The 19,291-nt window shown below is 41.9% G+C and overlaps 1 protein-coding gene across 4 annotated transcripts in view; it reads left to right on the top strand.

Annotated features, from left to right (window-relative positions):
* The first annotated feature begins 10,699 nt into the window (after positions 1–10,699).
* KLHL8 (kelch like family member 8) overlaps positions 10,700–19,291 on the top strand; it is a 57,999-nt gene continuing 49,407 nt past the window's right edge. For all 4 annotated transcript variants that reach the window (XM_047798912.1, XM_047798914.1, XM_047798913.1 and 1 more), the window contains exon 1: positions 10,700–10,844. The gene's annotated coding sequence lies outside the window, so the exon portion shown is untranslated. The remainder of the gene's footprint in view (positions 10,845–19,291) is intronic.

Below are 19,291 nucleotides of genomic sequence, written 5' to 3' on the forward strand. Positions count from 1 at the left end.
AGCCACGACAGGAACTCCTAAAACTCGAAAGTTTTAAAAGAAAATTTTTTATGTCTCAGGAATAAGAAAGTATTTCTTAAGGAATACATAAAAAGCTCAACCCATTAGGTAAGGTTGACAAACTTTATTTCTTTCTAAGAACAGATTATCAAAAGATATTTAAAAGTAAGAAGACAATTCACAAACTGGAAGGAGATGTTTAATGTTCTGATAATGAACAGAAGATTACTATTTAGAATATTAAAAATTACTCGTAAACACTAATAAGAAAAAATAGCAAAAATCCAGTGGAAAAGTAAGGGAAAAATTGAATAAGAATTTTGCAGAAAAGACAATCTGGACTGGCAATACACATATGAAACATTAAAATCTTATTCATAATTAAATAAATGAAAATTCAAACCAGGAGATACTATTTTATGTTTACCAGATTGGCAAAAATTAAGAAATCTGGCAAAACTAAGTCTTGGCTAGAATGTGAAACAATTGAAATCCCCAAGCTTTTCTTAAAGCGTAAATTGATATAACCATTTTGGAAGACAATTTGGCATCATCTAGTGACAACAAAGTCATGAACACTGTGAAATCAGCAGTGAGTTCTTGAAAAACCCTTGCATTTGCTATGTAAGCTTGTACATGTCACAAGCATTCAGAGCAGCAGGGTCTGTAATAGAAAAAAAAAAAAGCTAGAAACAACTCAATACTTATCAACAGGAGAGATGTGTAATTTATGGCACAGGCATCCAATGCAGTACCACACAGTAGTAAAAAATGAATAAACCACAGCCAAATACATCAACAAGGACAAATTTCACAATACAATGTTGAGCAAGAAAAGCAAGCTGCAAAAACGTACATACAATATGATACTATTTATTTAAAGTCCCAAAACATGCAAATTAAATGCAAGTAGATAAAATCACAAAGCAGTATCTGGGAATGATAAAATTACATTCAGGATAGATAGTGTTTATCTCTGCCGGAGAGAGAGAGGATGCATTTGGAAAGAAACCCTCAGATAAGATTTTAGTTAAGTACTTTTTTATACTTTATGTATACACAGTCTGTTAAGCGCAGGATAATTGTAATGTTTTAAAATATTGAAAATTATTTGTGCAAAGCTCTACTAGCTCTGAAGGTAGAAGTCCTCCTGATAGAAGGGGATGGGTCGAAATTCGAGTCAGGATGGCAGGGATAAAGCTTTAGGAAAAAAACCTGTGTGGTATTCTGAACCAAGAAACCACGTAGTCATGTCTGATTGGATTTGGGTATAAAAAAGAAAAAAAAAGGTTAAAAAAAAAGTTCTGGAGTTCCCGTCGTGGTGCTGTGGTTAACGAATCCGACTAGGAACCATGAGGTTGCGGGTTCGGTCCCTGCCCTTGCTCAGTGGGTTAACGATCCGGCGTTGCCGTGAGCTGTGGTGTAGCTTGCAGACTCGGCTCGGATCCCGCGTTGCTGTGGCTCTGGCGTAGGCCGGTGGCTACAGGTCTGATTCAACCCCTAGCCTGGGAACCTCCATATGCCGTGGGAGCGGCCCAAGAAATAGCAACAACAACAACAAAAAGACAAAAAAAAAAGTTCTGCTATTTCAAAGTTTGGAGGCCGAGAGAGTTCAGAAGGAACTGAGAAAGTTGGGAGTGTTAACAGATTGGAAGTCAGGAGTAATATGCTAAAACTGGATGTGGACAGGAAGGTCAATGAAGAGATTCAGTAGGTTCCTGGAAAGACGGACATGAAAGGTCTTTGGCACGGGGTCAAGGTTAAACTTAAGTATGAATTAGACACCTGAAGCCAGGAAACATCAGAGACCTTTCTTAGGCCCATTCTTGGAGGCAGAATAAGCAACTGAGTAAAAAGAAGCAATAAGATCATAACCTCCAGCTGGAATTACAGCAGCTTTGTCTTCCTACAATTGTCCTTACAAGCAGAAAACAAGGCAGATCATAAAAAAAAAAAGGAAGATAATAACCAATGAAGGCATCAAAAAGTTCATCCTTGTTATTATTCGGAGGAATAAAATTAATTATTGGCAAAGGCTTAGAAAAGGGAAACAGAGTTGATAGAGTTGTCAGGAAAAACATCTCATACCTTGATGGAAGGAGCCACTTAGGCGAGATGCCAGAAAATTTTTGAATATATGTGTTCTCTGATATAGCAGTCCCACTTTGGGGGAAATATCTTGATGATTTCGTTACAAGTTATACAACTTAGTAAATTTTTTTGTGAAAACTGAAATACTCAAAATATCTAAAAATGAAAGCTTGTGCCGTTCCCGTTGTGGCTCAGCAGATTAAGAACGTGATAGTGTCTGTGAGGATGCGAGTTCCATCCCTGGCCTTGCTCAGTGGATTAAGGATCCAGCGTATGCGACCTGCCGCATAGGTTGCAGATGTGGCTCAGATCTGGTGTTGCCATGGCTGTGGCATAGGCTGGCAGCTGTGGCGCTGATTTGACCCCTAGCCCAGACTTCCATATGCCCTAAAAAAAAAAAAGAGAGAAAGAGGGAAAAAGAAAGCTTGGTTAAAGGGTAAGTAGTTGTAAGTCCATAAGTCCATATAGTAAAACATGGCAACACTGGATCCTGAACCCACTGAGGGAAGCCAGGGGTTGAACCCACATCTTCATGGATTCTAGTCAGAGTCGTTACCGCTGAGCCACAGTGGGAATTCCTGCGATCATTTTTAAATGTTGTTAAATGAAAAGTTATTCAGCATATATTCTTCAGTGAGGAAAAAAAGCAATTAAAAAAACAAATTCATGTAAAAAAAAAAGTTCCAAAAGAATACACAGCAATTTATTCACATAAATTCATGTAAAGAAAATGCTCCAAGACAATACACAGTTGCAACCTCAGAATAGTGGCATTATTTTTATTTTCTAATTTTTCAACAATAAGCGTATGTTGCTTTTATAATGACACAACACCACTACCCAAAACTAACATTTATTTTTAGTTTTAAAAAAATTCTGTGTAATTTTTCTCAGGTGGATCAAAAATGTTTTGATATCATAAAAGCAAAGAAAGAGAAAGATATCAAGCGACGTTGCATCAAGTGAAGCACATTCTTGCAGCACATTCCTGCCACAAGTGGGTTGAAAAATCATTGTTGACGTCACCTCATTCTGCCCTAGAAGTAAACTTGAAGATAAGAATTTAAGTCAGGTGATTCCAAGAAGCACTGGCAGCAGGAGAGAGTAAGAAAAGGGAAGGAAGCTAATGAAGGGTGAATCATAGTGTAGATCACCCCTTAGGCAACTGGGCAACAGCCCCAGGGGAATTCTGGGAAGCCATGTAGAATGCTCCCCCCATAAGGTAGGTGAGGATGCTTGATTTATAGCCACCAAATCCCTTACTCCCTTCAGTGGATGTTTGAGGGCTGCTGGATGGAGTCGGAAACACCAAACTTGCCAGTACTGCTAGCTTCCTCTGCCGTGGAGCTAGTGAAGCAGACAGAAAAATCCATCCCCATGGTAGAGGATAACATGAGAAAAAGAATGTATATATATATGTGTGTGACTGGTCACTTTGCTGTACAGTAGAAAATTGACAGACCACTGTAAACCAACTATAATGGAAAAAAGAAAAATCATTAAAAAAAAAAAAATCCATCGGGCAAAAAGTTGCAGAGTATTTGCTGACAGAAGTCTAGTTTTTCCCTTCATGCTCCACTATCTTAACTTCAGGAACACCCCTGTAGACACACCTAAGACGTTCTCGTGCTTTCTAATGCTGATTTTAAATGATTCTTTTTCCTTTGCATGCCCACACAATCATGTGAAAGGTATAAGCATCTTCCGGGCAGGTGGGGGTAGGGATACAAGGAGGGTGGGAATTAAGAAGATTACAGTGTGTTTCAACTGGTCTTGCTGAACGCCGGTAGGCGCTATGGAGCTAGAAGAGTAACTCATGAATTCTGCTGATCCACAGAGTTTATGACGTAATGGGATACTTAAATACCCAGGACATGTCCAAGTGGCAATGAAGAGTGCCTACAGTGACGTGTCGGTGTGAGTGATCCAGCGAAAAATGCTGAGGGGAGAGGCATTTCTGTATTTAAAAGTAGGCCATACCCTTGAATCCCAGACCAGACCAGAGGATTATGTGACAGCTGAAAAAGAGGGCGTTCTGGGTGATAAGCCCAGCATGAGAAAAATGTCAGAGCAGGTGGCTGGGCTGAGGATCTTCCAGTTGTCTCTCCAGAATATCTTTACCCTTCTCTATCCGGCTTTGCGCCAGAAAAACTGGCCCTGATGGATAAAATTAACAGGCTTCCTTGTCCTCCGCCTTCCAGACGCTGTCTTGGCAGGTGGTATCACTTGGAGTCCAAGAGGAGAGGGAGATTGAGGTATTTCTCCCCAAGTCCCTTCCTGCAGGGCGTCATCAAGTCTTATTACGGTCCATGGGCCTCTGCGCACAGCTTTCTCTCCTCTCCAGGTTCTGGTCACTGCTCTCTTACTAGCTCAGGAGAACTGTACTGCTCCTTGAAGCTTTTCCTAGAACCTATCCACACCTTCATTTAATTTGCCTCAAACTGCTCACTGAACAGTACCATGAGTTTTCTGCCAGCAGCCCGCCTAGGAGGCTGGGGGTGGGCTTCTTGGGAGGAGAGAGGAGCCAAGCTTTTGGCAGAGCTTGAGGAAGGGGTTCGCACTGAGAAGTGGAGGCACGTAAGATGGACATTTCGTTTACATTTTATCTAAGGAAAATGAGAGTCCAGATTTAAGGACAACATTCTGAGTCAAGTTAAAAAATTCCTGTGTGTGTGTTTTTTTAGAGCCGCATCTGCAGCATATGGAGGTTCCCAGGCTAGGGGTCGAATGGAGCTGCAGCTGCCGACCTACACCGCAGCCACAGCAACACAGGATCAGAGCCATGTCTGTGGCCTACACCACAGCTCACAGCAATGCCAGATCCTTAACCCACTGAGCGAGGCCAGGGATCGAACCAGCAACCTTGTGGTTACTCCTTGGATTCGCTGCGCCACAACGGGAACTCTGAAGTTAAAAATTTTTGGCTGACCTGTAAATGACTGCTTGTTAAAGCATCACGCAGCAAAGGTGATCATGTATCTTCTAGATTGAGCCCTGCTTGCCTCATCTGTTTTCTAATCAACAGTTGTGAGCATAAAGCAAGTTTCCTTTTGTGGTACCTCCAACCAGGTAGGCACATATCCAATTACCCTCCGGGCTGCTGTGACTCAAGTCTCAGCTGATGGTAAAACTAGCAACTGAAACGTCCCAGATAGGCTGAACAACAGGCTATTCTATTCTAATAATCCAGTTTTGCTTCTGAGGAAATTGGCTGAAAGTTTTTCCTTTGGTTCTGCTTCCTTGAAAAAGAAATGCAATTACAATTTCTCTTTTTCAACATTGGCTTATAAACTCCCAAAGGGAATCACTTGCAAAGAGGATCTGAAAATTTGAGCTTCCTTCTGCCCCATCTGCCCAAGGATTACGGGTGCATGAGTTTGTGGCTACAGGACAGCAAGCAACCATTTAGGGGAAAGAATTACATCATCACCACAAGGTTGCAACATGATAACCTCAAAGTATTGTCTTAAGGTTTCTGTGCAAAATAGTCAAGGGTTAGTGAAGTAAATGCACGTACGCTGTCTGATTACTCAATTCTGGTTTCTCTCTTTCAGCTGATGTTTTCATCTGCTGATCTCTTCATGGTTCCCAACTGTTGTACCTTCTTCCTCACTGACCCAGGGGAAGAACTGTTCTAAATTCCTAATTAATAAGGAAAGAAAGCCTGCAAGTCTGGGCAGGCCACTGTGCCAGCGCTAAAATTTAGAAGCAGCCACATTTTCTTTATCACATACAAATACGTTCTTTCTGAACTGCAACTTTCAACCCTGAAAGGCCTATCGTGGGACTGTTTTGGTTGTTCATTGGTCATCAGGGACCTAGGTGCTCTGTCATTCTTTTACCATCCTACACAAGATTCCATGCTCAAATAACTTTATAGTCCAAGGTGGCTGCTTAAACTCAAACTGTCACATTCCGGAAGAAAGAAGAAGGCTAAGAGAGGTAGCTGCTAAATCAATTTTCTTTTAACAGCCATCCCCAAAGTCCCAGGCAACACTTAGTACTTATACTTATGAGTAGAACTTAGTCTGTCAGGAAGCCTGACAAATAATCTGTTAGCTGGGTATCTAGTCATCCCTAAAAAAAAAAAACCCAACAAACAAACAAACAACCCCCCCAAACCAGACCAAAAAAAACCCAAAAAACCAAAACAAAAAACAAAAAACAAAACACCAAAAAAAACCCCAAAACCCTGGGGTCTTTTATGAATGAAGAAGGCAAGAAGATACTGTTTAAGTAACTAACAGTATCTGCCATGCTGCCTTGTAATTAAAAAAAAAAATTAATAACGTAAACCTGGCAGAGGTAGATTTCATTATGAGAATGTGACCATATTAGAAAGCTAATGTAATATAATCTCTATCTTAATGAAAGAAGTCGTTTCCATAGGGATGATACCTTTGGAATAATATTGGAATGGAACCACGATAACATTTGTATCATGTGACACTTTCCCCCATACCTGTGGATACAACTTTGCTCAGAAGTGTATCACACATATTTCTAACATAGATATTGGAAAACAAAGTTTCACGAAATGTGTTTTGCTGATAACTACAATAAAGGAGACTTCTGGTGTGTGGAAGGGATGGATGCCAATTGCTCTCACACTGTCCTATCACGTACTGCTCTAGGGAGGAGCCCCTGGTGCCCCACACAGGCAGCCTGGAAGCTCTGCCACGTCCAGGCAATTCATGGCGAGTGGTAAGTGATCTGGCTTGGGCAGGACGCAATAGGAAAAGTGAACTGTTAAAAGTGGGGGCAGGGGAAGCAAACTGCAATTGTACGTTTTAAAAACTCACCAACACAGGTAATTTTTCAAGAGAAATAATGTAGTGCACAAACTGAACTGGCAGTGGCAATACCAAAGATGTCTTCTATTTCTGCTCCATCTATTAACCCTAAACTACCCCACATAAACAATCACTCCAAACAAGAACAATGTACCTGCGACGTAAACATATCCTCAAGTAACATCCTCTAGCCAAAGTGGTACCCCAGCTCCTTCCATTCAAATATTTTACTCAAATTCTCAGTTATATAGATAGTCTGGAGCCACCCAGTGAGATTTAGCCATCATGCTTTAAGAAGCAGAGCTGGACTGAAATCTCAAGGTCCACAAGCCTAACATTTTTAATAGAAAATATCTGGTGAGTCCTTATTTACTGCACTAAGTTGATAGGCATTCATTTATTTCCCCAGTATTTGTCGAACAGCTACCTTGTATCAAGTGTTGTGCTCCTACTTTCTATTTTAAAAGCTTTCAAAAAAGCAAAAGAATAGATATCTTTTCTTTTAAATCATTTAAATAGAACATTAAAATGTTCACTGATAGGCCAAAAAAAAAAAAAAAAGGAAGGGGGGGTTCCCTAGTGGTCTAGCTGTTAAGTGGCATTGTCACTGCTGTGGCACGGGTTGGCTCTGTGCCCTGGGAATTTCATGTTGCAGGCAAAGCCAAAAAAAAAAAAACAAATGCTCAGGGATAAGTGCTACCTGAGGGGCAAAAATAGGTTGTAACACGAGCATATTACAAGAAGCACTAACCCCGAATAGAGAGGAAGCAGACTGTAACCAGGAAAGACTTCCTAACAAAAACAGTATCTGGGTGGACATTAGATGGTAAGCGGGAATCTATGTCAGACCAAGAGGGAGGTGGCACAGCAATTACAAAGGCCTGGAGAGAAATTGGGGGAATTCAAATATTTCAGAGATGAGAGTGAAAAAAGGCCAGCAAAGCTTTAGTGATACCTGGGTCAGATGAATGGCCAGGGTGATGGATGGAACAGCTCTTAGAAACCAACGAGCTTAAGTCAGGCCACTAGGCTGAGGCCAGAACAGGCTGGAAGGGATTGTTAGGGGAGCCGAAGCACCGCTGTAAAGGCTGGCTGAGGAGAAGGAGTGGGAAAGAAGGTGACCCATCAACCAGTGACTCTGGCCTGGACAGGAGGGGCTGGTCTCTCTGGGGTGTTCAGGCCCCGTGAGGAAGCTTTCATCGTCAGGCACCCGTCCAGGGAACGGCCCCCCGACTGAAAGCTTTGCCTCCACTGTAAATAAAAATAAACTGATCCTCTTCATTAATCTTTCCAAATCCCTCAGAAGGCCACATTTGAAATTCTTTTGGAGACTATAAAGCCTTTTATTCCAGGATTAGAGTTAAAGACTTAAAATGCAAATGTCGATGGAGGTTAAAACATTGCAGTTCATTTGGAACAAAGTACAATAGCCACTGAGCCAACAGATCGCAGATCCTCTTCTTCTTCGGTTTTAATTCAGGGATCTGTAGGGAAGGGATGGAGTCTAACGAAAGGTCCTTACTTATTAAGGCTAGTCCTTAATTCTCAAACGGAGCTAGGGAGGAATGAATAAAAGCTAAGAAGGTATCTGCTGTATTTAGGAAGCGTGTGTTCTTTTCTTTCAGTTGAGGTTGTAGCAAAAGATCTTTTCCTTGACTCTCTGGGGCCTCTACCTACATGTGAAAATGAAACGGACAAAGGCGGAATAACAGCATAAAAGCATCTAATTGTTACTGAATTTTTACATGTACATGGGAGACTTCATCAGAGAATGAAGACCCAAAGAAGTGACCAGAGCAGGAAGCTTTCACATCTTTTTGACAAAGCAACAATAAATTTGTGAAGAATTGATAAGACAATCGGCTTTGGGCTAGAGTTGGTAAATGACAAAGAAGTAGCTAGGAAGACAAGGGTTAGTTTAAAAAAGTATATTTATCCAGCCTTCTTGGCCCTAAATTCCATCTCTGGTATACGGAGGGTAACTTTTATATGGGAGTTTCGTTGATCTGTTTTTGGAAGAGCAGTGGCGGGGGGGTGGGGGGAGCAGAGTGACTTCCTGCTTCTGATATTTTCTCAAATTTCCTTCAGTTGAAGATACTCATATGCCAAGATGCCATATTTCGGTGTAGCGGGTCCTGAAGCCCATCAAGGTGTATCTTGTTTTGTAAGACACCTATTTTTTAAAATAATTGAGAACATTGTTATGGATATATCACATCTTAGGGAAGAACTTTTCTCTCAGTTTATTGTTTGGTTTGAGAATTACATTTAATTTGCAGAATTTTTGCCTGACTCCCCTCTCCAAACAAAATGCTCTAGACTGGTATACCTTATATGCTCCCCACTCCTCTTGGCACCCTTGCATACCCTTTTATTCTGATTATGTGTTTAGTTATCCATCTCCACCAGATACTAAATCTCCCCAAGGGCAGGTGCTATTCAGTTCACCCCAATTCCTAGCTCTGCATCTGGCAGAGTCGATGCTCACTAAATATACTTGAAAAGATAAATGGTAATCACATTGAACTATGGCGTATACTTCTTTGACGTGGTTAGTAACTACAAGTAGTCTGTTATTTTGTTTATGGCAATTAGCAGAGGAAAAAGAGCAGTTCTATTCTACAAGCATTTTGTTGTTGTTGTTCCTTTAGGGCTACACCCCTGGCATATGGAAGTTCCCAGGCCAGGGGTCCAATCAGAGCTGTAGCTGCTGGCCTAAGCCACAGCCACAGCAACGCCAGATCTGAGCCACCTCTGTGACCTACACCACAGCTCACGGCAATGCCAGATCCTTAACCCACTGAGTAAGGCAAGGGATGGAACCCTGTCCTCATGGATACTAGTCAGGTTGGTTTACCACTGAGCCATGACAGGAACTCCTAGCCTGGGAGCCTCTATATGCTACAGGTTCAGCCCTAAAAAGCGAAAAAAAAAAAAAAAAAAAAAAAGATTTATTTCTATTTAAAAGAAAGGGGATTATTTTCTTCCCTCTGGAACTAAAATTTCAAATTCGAAATAGTCATTTCGGGGTTTTTACATAAGATGCTTATGTTGGGGGGAAAATAACTAGCAAAATCAATACAAACCTATATATTAATATTTATAAACTTTAAGTTGGAATTTATTCTGAAATAGATTCCTGGTGTGAAAATTTGAGGTGGCTCTAACAAAAGCCACATTTAGGGGAATATCCTTCTTCAATTTTTTTTTTCTTTGCTCTTGCTTACTCTTTCTCCGCTTACGTTTTACTGAAAAATTAGCTTATTTCAACATCATTTTTGCTTGCAATTGTTTTTAGCAGTGAGTGCTTAGATCAATCAACTGCTTCCTTAGGCTTATCAACTGTGGGTATGTATTTATAAACACCAGCTGTTTTGTATAGCCTCTGTAGAGCAGGTGGAGAAAGTGATGGGAATGAAAGGAGAAGCACCTTTTTCCTTTCAAAGCCATAAACCTTGACTCTCGACCTCCAGCAGGAGGGCACTTATTGAACTGCCAAAGAAGTAAAGAAACGGAAAACTCCGGAGGCATTTACGCGGTGGCCTACCCAAAAATGTGTTTTCAGGACGTCCCCTAGGCCCTGATCTGCCAGCCTCGGGCAGGATAACCTTCGCCGTGGGGTAAAAAAACCCCACCACCCACCGTGAGCGACCCGGGAGAGCGCGTGGGGGCGGGGGCGGGAGCGGGCCCCCAGGAGGTCATTGAAAACCACACTTCCCAGAGTGCTGTGCGCAGGCGCGCGCTCCTCGCCCCGCCCCTGAGGCCACAGCACCGGGGGCGGGGGCGAGAGGACGCCAGGCGCCGGCTGGGCTCGACGGGGCCGCGCCAGTGAGCGCGCGTCCGTCGGCTGCTCACGCGGGGCTGGTGCGGCGCAGCTGGTGGCTGCGGGAAGCTGCTCGGCCGGCTGCAGCGTTGGCGAGGCCGGGAGGGACGGAGCCGGGGGGCGAGCCGAGGACCGAGGTAACCCGACGCCCGTGCCCCCTCAGTCGCCTCTTCTTTTGTGCGGTGCGGTGCGCTGACGCCAGGTCCTCCCTCACCCGAGCCCCACATCGGGGGCGCGGGGAAACTCCAGCCCTGCGAGCCGTAACCCAAACTCCACAGCGGACGGGGTTTGGGCCCATGAAACCGCTGCACGGTTTCTGTCGCCCCCTTTGGCGGGAGAAAAGGGGTCGCCTTTGGCGAGGGGAACCGCAGCCTCTGTCAGCCTCCCCGCGACCCCCGGACTCGCTCCGTTGCGTCCGGGGGAAGGAAAGAGAGGAGCAGGCAGGTGCTTGGCGGGGTCCGGGCACGATCCGCGCCGAGCGGCGGGCGCGGGGTCGGGGTCGGGGAGGGCGGCCCGCGGGACCCGCGGCCTGTGGGGGCGGGGCAGGCGGGCTGCCTCGCGGCTCTGCGCGCGGGGTCGGGGCGGGGGGAGCGGCGCCCGGGGACTGCCCGCCCCGGGGGCTTTGGCAGCGCGTCCGAGGGTGAGCCGCCCGTCCCGGCTTGGCCCACCTGAAGGGCACTGGCGGGTCCGCGGGGCCCGCTGCGGGTCGGCCTGGCGGGTGTTGGGGGCTTAGCAGCCCGCGCCAGGTGGACCATCCGCGGGGGTGGAGCCCGGATCGATGTGACACCAGAAACGGCAGCCTCTTTTACAGCACGCAGCGGCTCGATGGAGTTGTTTTACAGCCGCTGGTGCCAGCTCTTGCCTCCTTCCACTCAGTTCTGGGCTTAGTTAGCTTGTTGGTTTCCTGAGGGAGGCGGTTTGTCCCCACGGTTGGAGTTTTCTAGCCCGGGGCTGGCCCTTTGCTGGGTTTGCACCGTCCTAGCGCTGAGGCGCCTGAGTTTGAAAAGCTTTTCATGTGTTTTCCCACCTGGCAGCGATCAGGTGACTTTTCGTAGAAAGTCGAACTCTTCTCAGTATTCCTTTACTCTTTACTGGTTTCTTTGACTTTTTACTCTATGGATGCACTCGCGGGCCAGGGATTGAAAATGAGCCGCACCTGCGGCAGGAAGGGATCCTTTAACCCGCTGGGGGGGCTGGGAACGAACCTCCGGCAGCAACGGCGCAGTTCTTCAGTATTCCTTTTAATTGTATTAATAGCTATGTTTGGCCCTTTACCTTGTGCTGGTGGCTCCACTTTGGGGAGATTCTTAGGACAGGGTTCTTCAAAGAAGCTGGGTTGACACAGGTATTTTATCTGCTGGTAGCACTTTTTCTTTCTTTCTTTGAATTTTGTTTTGTTTTGTTTTCCTGTATGAGTTGATAATTGTTCGACTCTTGGTGTTCTTTCATTCTCGTTCTTCGAGGAAATCCTTTAACACTCTCTCCCTGGAGTCTTGATCCTGCCAGAGGGTAGACTTGGATGAGAAGAGAACCTCTACTGGCAATGGCTTTTTTTTTTTTTTTTTTTTCCTCATTGGCTACTGCTTTTCCTCCTCCTTCCAGCCGGCACCCGCTTTAGTTAGTCAACCCATAACCCACTTTGGGGAGGTTTCTTTGCTAGATATTTTGCAGATTTAAAAAAAAAAATTATGGCTGCACCCATGGCATGTGGAAGTTCCCAGGCCAGGGATTGAATCTGAGCAGATGTAGCTGCTCAGCTGGGATCCTTTTACCCACCGTGCCAGCCAAGGATTAAAGCCATGACTCCACAGCCACCTGAGCCACTGCAGTCGGATTCTTTTAAAAATTTTTATTAAAAAAAATTTTTTTTTCCGCTGCAGTCGGATTCTTAACCCACTGTGCCACAGCAGGAACTCCTTGTAGATTATTTTTAAAATTAGTGTTTGTTTTCATTTGAGGGCTGCACCTGCAGCACATGGAGATTCCAGGGCTAGGGGTTGAATTGGAGCTGCAGCTGCCCACGGTTGCCACAGCAAAGCCACATCCGAGGCTCGTCTGTGACCTACACCTCAGCTCACAGCAATGCCAGATCCTCTAACCAAAGAGCAAGGCTAGGGATCGAACCCACATCCTCATGGATACTAGATGGATTCTTAACCCCCTGAGCCACAATGGCAACTCCTAAAATTAGTGTCTTTGAGAAGAGAAAGTGAGTAGGATTTTTGTGTGTGTGTATGTATACAGTTATTTTTTGAAGCATTGTGAGTGCCTGTTTTTCTTCCACAGCTACAGGTTGATATTTTTTATATATTCCGTTCATACCAGTGAAAGTGCTGCTGCTTATACCTGGAGCAAACACCACTGATTGATCCATTATTGTTAGGCAGATACTGTCCCCCACACTGCTCCCGCCTTGATGAGCAGTAGAATACATGGCAAAGAATGGCACCCTAGTACAATCCAGCATGTTAGAATGATATTAAAATGCTAAAAGATAATTTGGTTTGATTATTCTAAAATTTGGACTTGTTTTTCCTTCTCACAGTAAAACGCCGAATGCTCAAGAAAATTATTTTCTAAACTACATGATGATGCTTACATAGTATACTTGAGGTGTAATATTTCTTCTTAAATAGCACAGAATATTTAGTGCTATTATATCCTAGTTGATCGTTTTAACATCAGTATTGCTAGTTTTGGAAAGAATATGAAATTTACAATCAGGAGTTCCTGTCTTGGCTCAGAGGAAACGAATCTGACTAGCATCGGTCAGGACGAAGGCTCGATCCCTGGCTTCCCTCAGTGGGTTAAAGGATCCGGCGTTGTGGTGAACTGTGGTGTAGGTCACAGACATGGCTCAGATCTGGTGTGGCTGTGGCATAGGCCAGCATCTACAGCTCCAATTTGACTCGTAGCCTGGGAACCTCCATATGCCGCCAGTGCAGCCCTAAAAAGAGCCAAAAAAAAAAAAGGAAAAAAAAGAAATTTGCAGTCAGCTTATGTAGATTAGATTGTGATTTTAATTTGGGATATTTAAAACTAATCTTATTTGCGTTTGGGAAATTTCAGAAGTAGGTTTGAGCTCTAAGTTTGAGTGCATTCTTGTAATAGTTTGGAAGTAAGCTATATCAAACTATCCTATTTTCTTTATTAGTACTAGATTGCTGGACTGTAAGGCTTTACAGTGTGAAGCCAACTTTCGTTTCTGGGTCAGTTACCAGTAGCAGTCACAAGATCTGAAGTTAATGAGATGAATCAAGTGATGCTATACAAATTTAGGAAATTTGTCCAATGGAGTAATGTCTTTTTGAATTTTTTCTTTTCCCCTTTGATATTGGTATTTCTGTTTGATATCTGAATGCTTTTCAAGGTTCGAGGATCTAAATAAATACTTGGGGATTTATAAACTAAAGTAACAGAACTGTGTTTGGCTCTCTAGATTTGCACTTTATAAAAATAGTCTGAATAGCACAGGGAACTATATCCAGTGTCTTGGGATAGATCATGATGAAAGATAATATAAGAAAGGGAATGTAGGAGTTCCCGTCATGGCTCAGTGGTTAACGAATCCAACTAGGTACCATGAGGTTGCAGGTTCGATCCCTGGCCTCCCTCAGTGGCTTAAGGATCTGGCGTTGCCGTGAGCTGTGGTGGAGGTTGCAGACGTGGCTCGGCTCTGGCGTAGGCCGGTGGCTCCAGCTCCAATTAGACCCCTAGCCTGGGAACTTCCACATGCTGTGGGTGCGGCCCTAGAAAAGACAGAAAGACAAAAAAAAATTTAAAAAGAAAGGGAATGTATATGTATGTATGACTGGGTCACTTTGCTGTACAGCAGAAAGTGGCACAACATTGTAAATCAACTATACTTTAATAAAAAATAGTCAGAGGCATATATAGATCTCAGAGATCAATTAGAGATGAATATTTAACCTAGTTAAAACAGACGTGCTAGATATAGTAACACTAAACATTTAGTTATTTCTTTTTCTTAGAATTTGAGAATATACTTTGTATGGCCCATGTCTTAAAGTTCTGTGACCAACTTTAAGCTTGCATTTCCTTGTTTTCTGCCACAAAAAGAATTTTTTTTTAAAAGGCTTTTGGAATTATTTCATTAATTGATTTCAAAACAGCAATTCGAGTTAGAAACCTATAACATAAACATTTATAAAATACAGATCACTGTACCTAGTTTTTTTCTACTTACCATTACATTTTTCATGGAAGTTTTTAAACATTGTGGTGATGTGATTAGATTTGAATTTGGGAATGGTAGCTGGTAGTGGTATGAAGGATATATTCGTGAGAGAAGAGGTTGTAGGAAGGCTGTAATAATAGCTTTGCGACAGTGGGACCTATGACTAAACTGGTGTGGTAAAGAAGCAAGGCCAACAATATGAGAGAAATTTAAGGAGTGCAGTGTATGAAACTTGGTTATAGTGAAATGGGAAATTTGAGTACATGTGAGCTATTCCATTCAGTGGGGAGCCCTTTTGATCACAAAGCCTAGTTTAAATTCTCCCATATTCAGTATAGCTCTCTACTGTTGCTTTTACCACATTATTATTATTACTGTTATTTCCCATGTAGATGATTCAAGTTCCTTAATGGTAGGAATTGTGTCATGTCTTATTCATCTTTTTGGGGTAACTTATTTTAGATCCCTTAAAAAAAATAGGTTACTCTCATGCATACATTTTCTTATTATTGAAGTATAGTTGATTTATAGTTTTCGTCAAGTTTTGTTGTACAACAAAGTGACCCAAAGTTGTACAACAAAGTGTACAACAAAATCACACACATTCCTTGTGCTGTACAGTAGTATCCCATTGCCCATCCATTCCAAATGTAACAGTTTGCATCCCAAAACCCCCAGAATGCACATCCATCCCGCTCCCTGCCTCCCTGCACGGGAACCCCAAGTCTGCTCTTCTTGGCCATGATCTGTTTCTGTTTTTTGTTTGTTGTTTTTGGATAGGATCATCTGTTCCATACTTAAGATTCCACAAATAAGTGATATCATATGGTATTTGTCTTTTTCTTTCTGGCTTACTTGGCTTAGTATGAGAGTCTTTAGATCCATCCATGTTGCTGCAAATGGCATTCGTTTGTCTTTTTCATGGTTGAGTAATATTCCATTATATATGTACCACATGTTCTTAATCCATTCATCTGTCGATGGACATTTAGATTGTTTCCATGTATTGGCTATTGTGAATAGTGCTGCTATGAACATAGGGGTGCATGTATCTTTTTCAGTGAAAGTTTTGTCCAGATATATGCCTGGGAGTGGAATTGCTGGATCATACGGTAGCTCTGTACTTAGTTTCTTGAGATACCTCCATACCGTTTTCCATAGTGATTGTACAAATTTACATTCCCACCAACAGTGGGGGGGCAGGGTTTACCTTTTTCTCTACACCCTCTCCTGCATTTGTTATTTGTTGGCTTGTTAGTGATGGCCATTCTGACTGGTGTGAGGTGGTACCTCATTGTAGTTTTGATCTGCATTTCTCTAATAATTAGTGATATTGAGCATTTTTTTTCATATGCCTGTTGGCTATCTGTGTGTCGTCTTTGGCGAAATGTCTCTTTAGGTCTTCTGCCCATTTTTCAGTTGGGTTGTTTGTTTTTTGTTGTTGAGTTGCATGCATTGTTTGTATATTTTGGAGATTAGGCCCTTGCCTGTTGCATTGTTGGCAAAGATTTTCTCCCATTCTGTGGGTTGGGTTGTCTTTTCATTTTTTTAGTGGTTTCCTGTGCTGTGCAAAAGCTTTTGAGTTTGGTTAGGTTCCATTGGTTTATTTGTGTCTTTATTGTCATTATTCTAGGAAGTGGATCCAGCAAGATATTGCTGTGATTTATGTCAAAAAACATTCTGTCTCTGTTTTCCTCTGGGAGTTTTATAATGTCTGGACTTACATTTAGATCTTTAATCCATTTTGAGCTTATTTTTGTGTTATGGTGTTAGCGTCCTACTTTCATTCTTTTACATGTAATTTTCCAGTTTTCCCAGTACCATTTATTGAAGAGGCTGTCTTTCTTCCACTGTATGTTCTGTCCTCCTTTGTCACAGATTAGTTGCCCATAAGTACTTGGGTTTATATCTAGGCTTTATATCCTGTTCCATTGGTCTGTATTTCTGTTTTTATACCAGTACCATATTGTTTTGATGTCTACAGCTTTGTAGTATTGTCTAAAGCCAGGAAGCTTTATTCCTCCATTTTCGTTTTTCTTTTTCAATATTGCTTTGGCTATTCAGGGTCTCATGTTTCCATACAAATTTTAAAATACTCTGTTCTATTTCTGTGAAGAATGTCTTTGGTAATTTGATAGGGATTGCATTGAATCTGTAGATTGCTTTGAGTATTACAGTCATTTTGACAATATTGATTCTTCCAATTCAAGATAATGGTATAGCTTTCCATTTGGGTCATCTTTGATTTCTTTCATCAACGTTTTATTGTTTTCAGAGTATAGGTCTTTTGTCTCTTTAGGTATTCCTAGGTATTTTATTCTTTTTGATGCGATTGTAAATGGGATATTTTCTCTGATTTCTTTCTGATCTTTCATTATTAATATAAAGAAATGCAACTGATTTCTCAGTATTAATTTTGTAGCCTGCAACTTTGCCAAATTCATTGGTGAGTTCTAACAGTTTTCTGGTGCTGTCTTTAGGTTTTCTAAGTATAGTATCATGTTATCTCCAAACAGTGATAGTTTTACTTCTTTTCCAATTTGGATTCCTTTTTCTTCTCTCTCTTTTTTTGGTCTTTTTAGGGCTGCACCTGAGGCATATGGAGGTTCCCAGGCTAGGGGTCATATTAGAGCTGTAGCTGCCGGCCTATGCCACAGCCATAGCAATGCAGGATCCAAGCTGCATCTGCAACACACACTGTAACTCACGGCAATGATAGATCCTTAACCCACTGAGTGAGGCCAGGGATCAAACCTGTGTCCTCATGGATACTAGTTGGTTTCGTCAACCACTGAGGAACGATGGGAACTCCTCTTTTTCTTCTCTGATTGCTGTGGCTATAGCTTCCAAAACTATGTTGAATAATAATGGTGAAAGTGGAATCCTTGTCTTGTTCCTGATCTTAGAGGGAATGTTTTCAGTTTTTCACCATTGAGAATGATGTGAGCTGTGAGTTTTTCATATATGTTTTTTATTATGTTGAGGTAGGTTCCCTCCTTCCCCACTCTCTGATGAGTTTTTATTAGAAATGAGTGTTGAATTTTGTCAGAACCTTTTTCTGCATCTATTGAGATGATCATATAGTTTTTATTCAGTTTGTTGATGTGGTGTATCTCACTGATTTGTGGGTATTGAAGAATCCTTGCATCCCTATGATAAATCCTACTCAATCATGGTATATGATTCTTATACTTGGATTTGCTTAGCTAGTATTTTGTTGAGGATTTTTGCATCTATGTTCATCAGTGATATTGGTCTGTAATTTTCTTTTCTTTTCTTTTTTTTTTTTTTTGGTGGTATCTTTGTCTGGTTTTGGTATCAGGGTGATGGTGGCCTCATGGAATGAGCTTGGGTGTGTTCCTTCCTCTGCTATTTTAACACTCACTTACGTCAAGAGACAGAACATCCGGACAGAATCAGTAAGGAAGCACAGGCCTTAAATGATACTTAAGACCAGATAGATTTAACTGATCTTTATAGAACATTCCATCCCAAAGTAACAGAATATACATTCTTCTCAAGTGCACATGGAACATTCTCCAGGATAGATCACATTTTGGGCCACAGATCAAGCCTTGGTGAATTTGAAAAAGTTGAAATCATCCCATGCATTTTCTCTGACCACAATGCTATGAGACTAGAAATCAACTAGAAAAACAAACAAACAAACAAAAAAACGGCAAAAACCACAAACTCCTGGAAGCTAAACAATATTCTGTTGAACAACCAGTGGATCATTGAAGAAATCAAAGAGGAAATCAAAAGATACTTAGAGACAAATGACAACGAAGATACAACAACCCAAAACCTAGGGGACAAAGCAAAAGCAGTTCTCAGAGGAAAGTTTATAGCAATACACTCTTACCTTAAGAAAGAAGAAAAAGCTCAAATAAACAACCTAACCTTGCACCTAAAACAATTAGAGAAGGAGAAACAGACAAAACCCAAAATTAGCAGAAGGAAAGAAATCATAAAGATCAGAGCAGATATAAATGAAATAGAGACAAAACAATAGAGAAGGTCAGTGAAACCAAAAGTTGGTTCTTTGAAAAGATCAGTAAAATTGATAAATCTTTAGCCAGAAAAAAAAGAGGGCTCAAATCAATAAAATTAGAAATGAAAAAGGAGGAATGACAACTCCACAGAAATACAAAGGATTGTAAGAGACTACTCTAAGCAACTATATGTCAATAAAATGGACAGCCTAAAAAAAATGGATAGATTCTTACAAATGTACAACCTACCAGTACTGAACCAGGAAGAAATTGAAAATATGAACAGACTGATCACAAGTACTGAAATTGAGTTTGTAATTGAAAACCTTCCAAAGAACAAAAGTACAGGACCAGATGGCTACACAGGTGAAGTCTATGAAACATTCAGAGA

The sequence above is a fragment of the Phacochoerus africanus genome, chromosome 10 (genome assembly GCF_016906955.1).
Source record: "Phacochoerus africanus isolate WHEZ1 chromosome 10, ROS_Pafr_v1, whole genome shotgun sequence".
Taxonomy (NCBI): domain Eukaryota; kingdom Metazoa; phylum Chordata; class Mammalia; order Artiodactyla; family Suidae; genus Phacochoerus; species Phacochoerus africanus.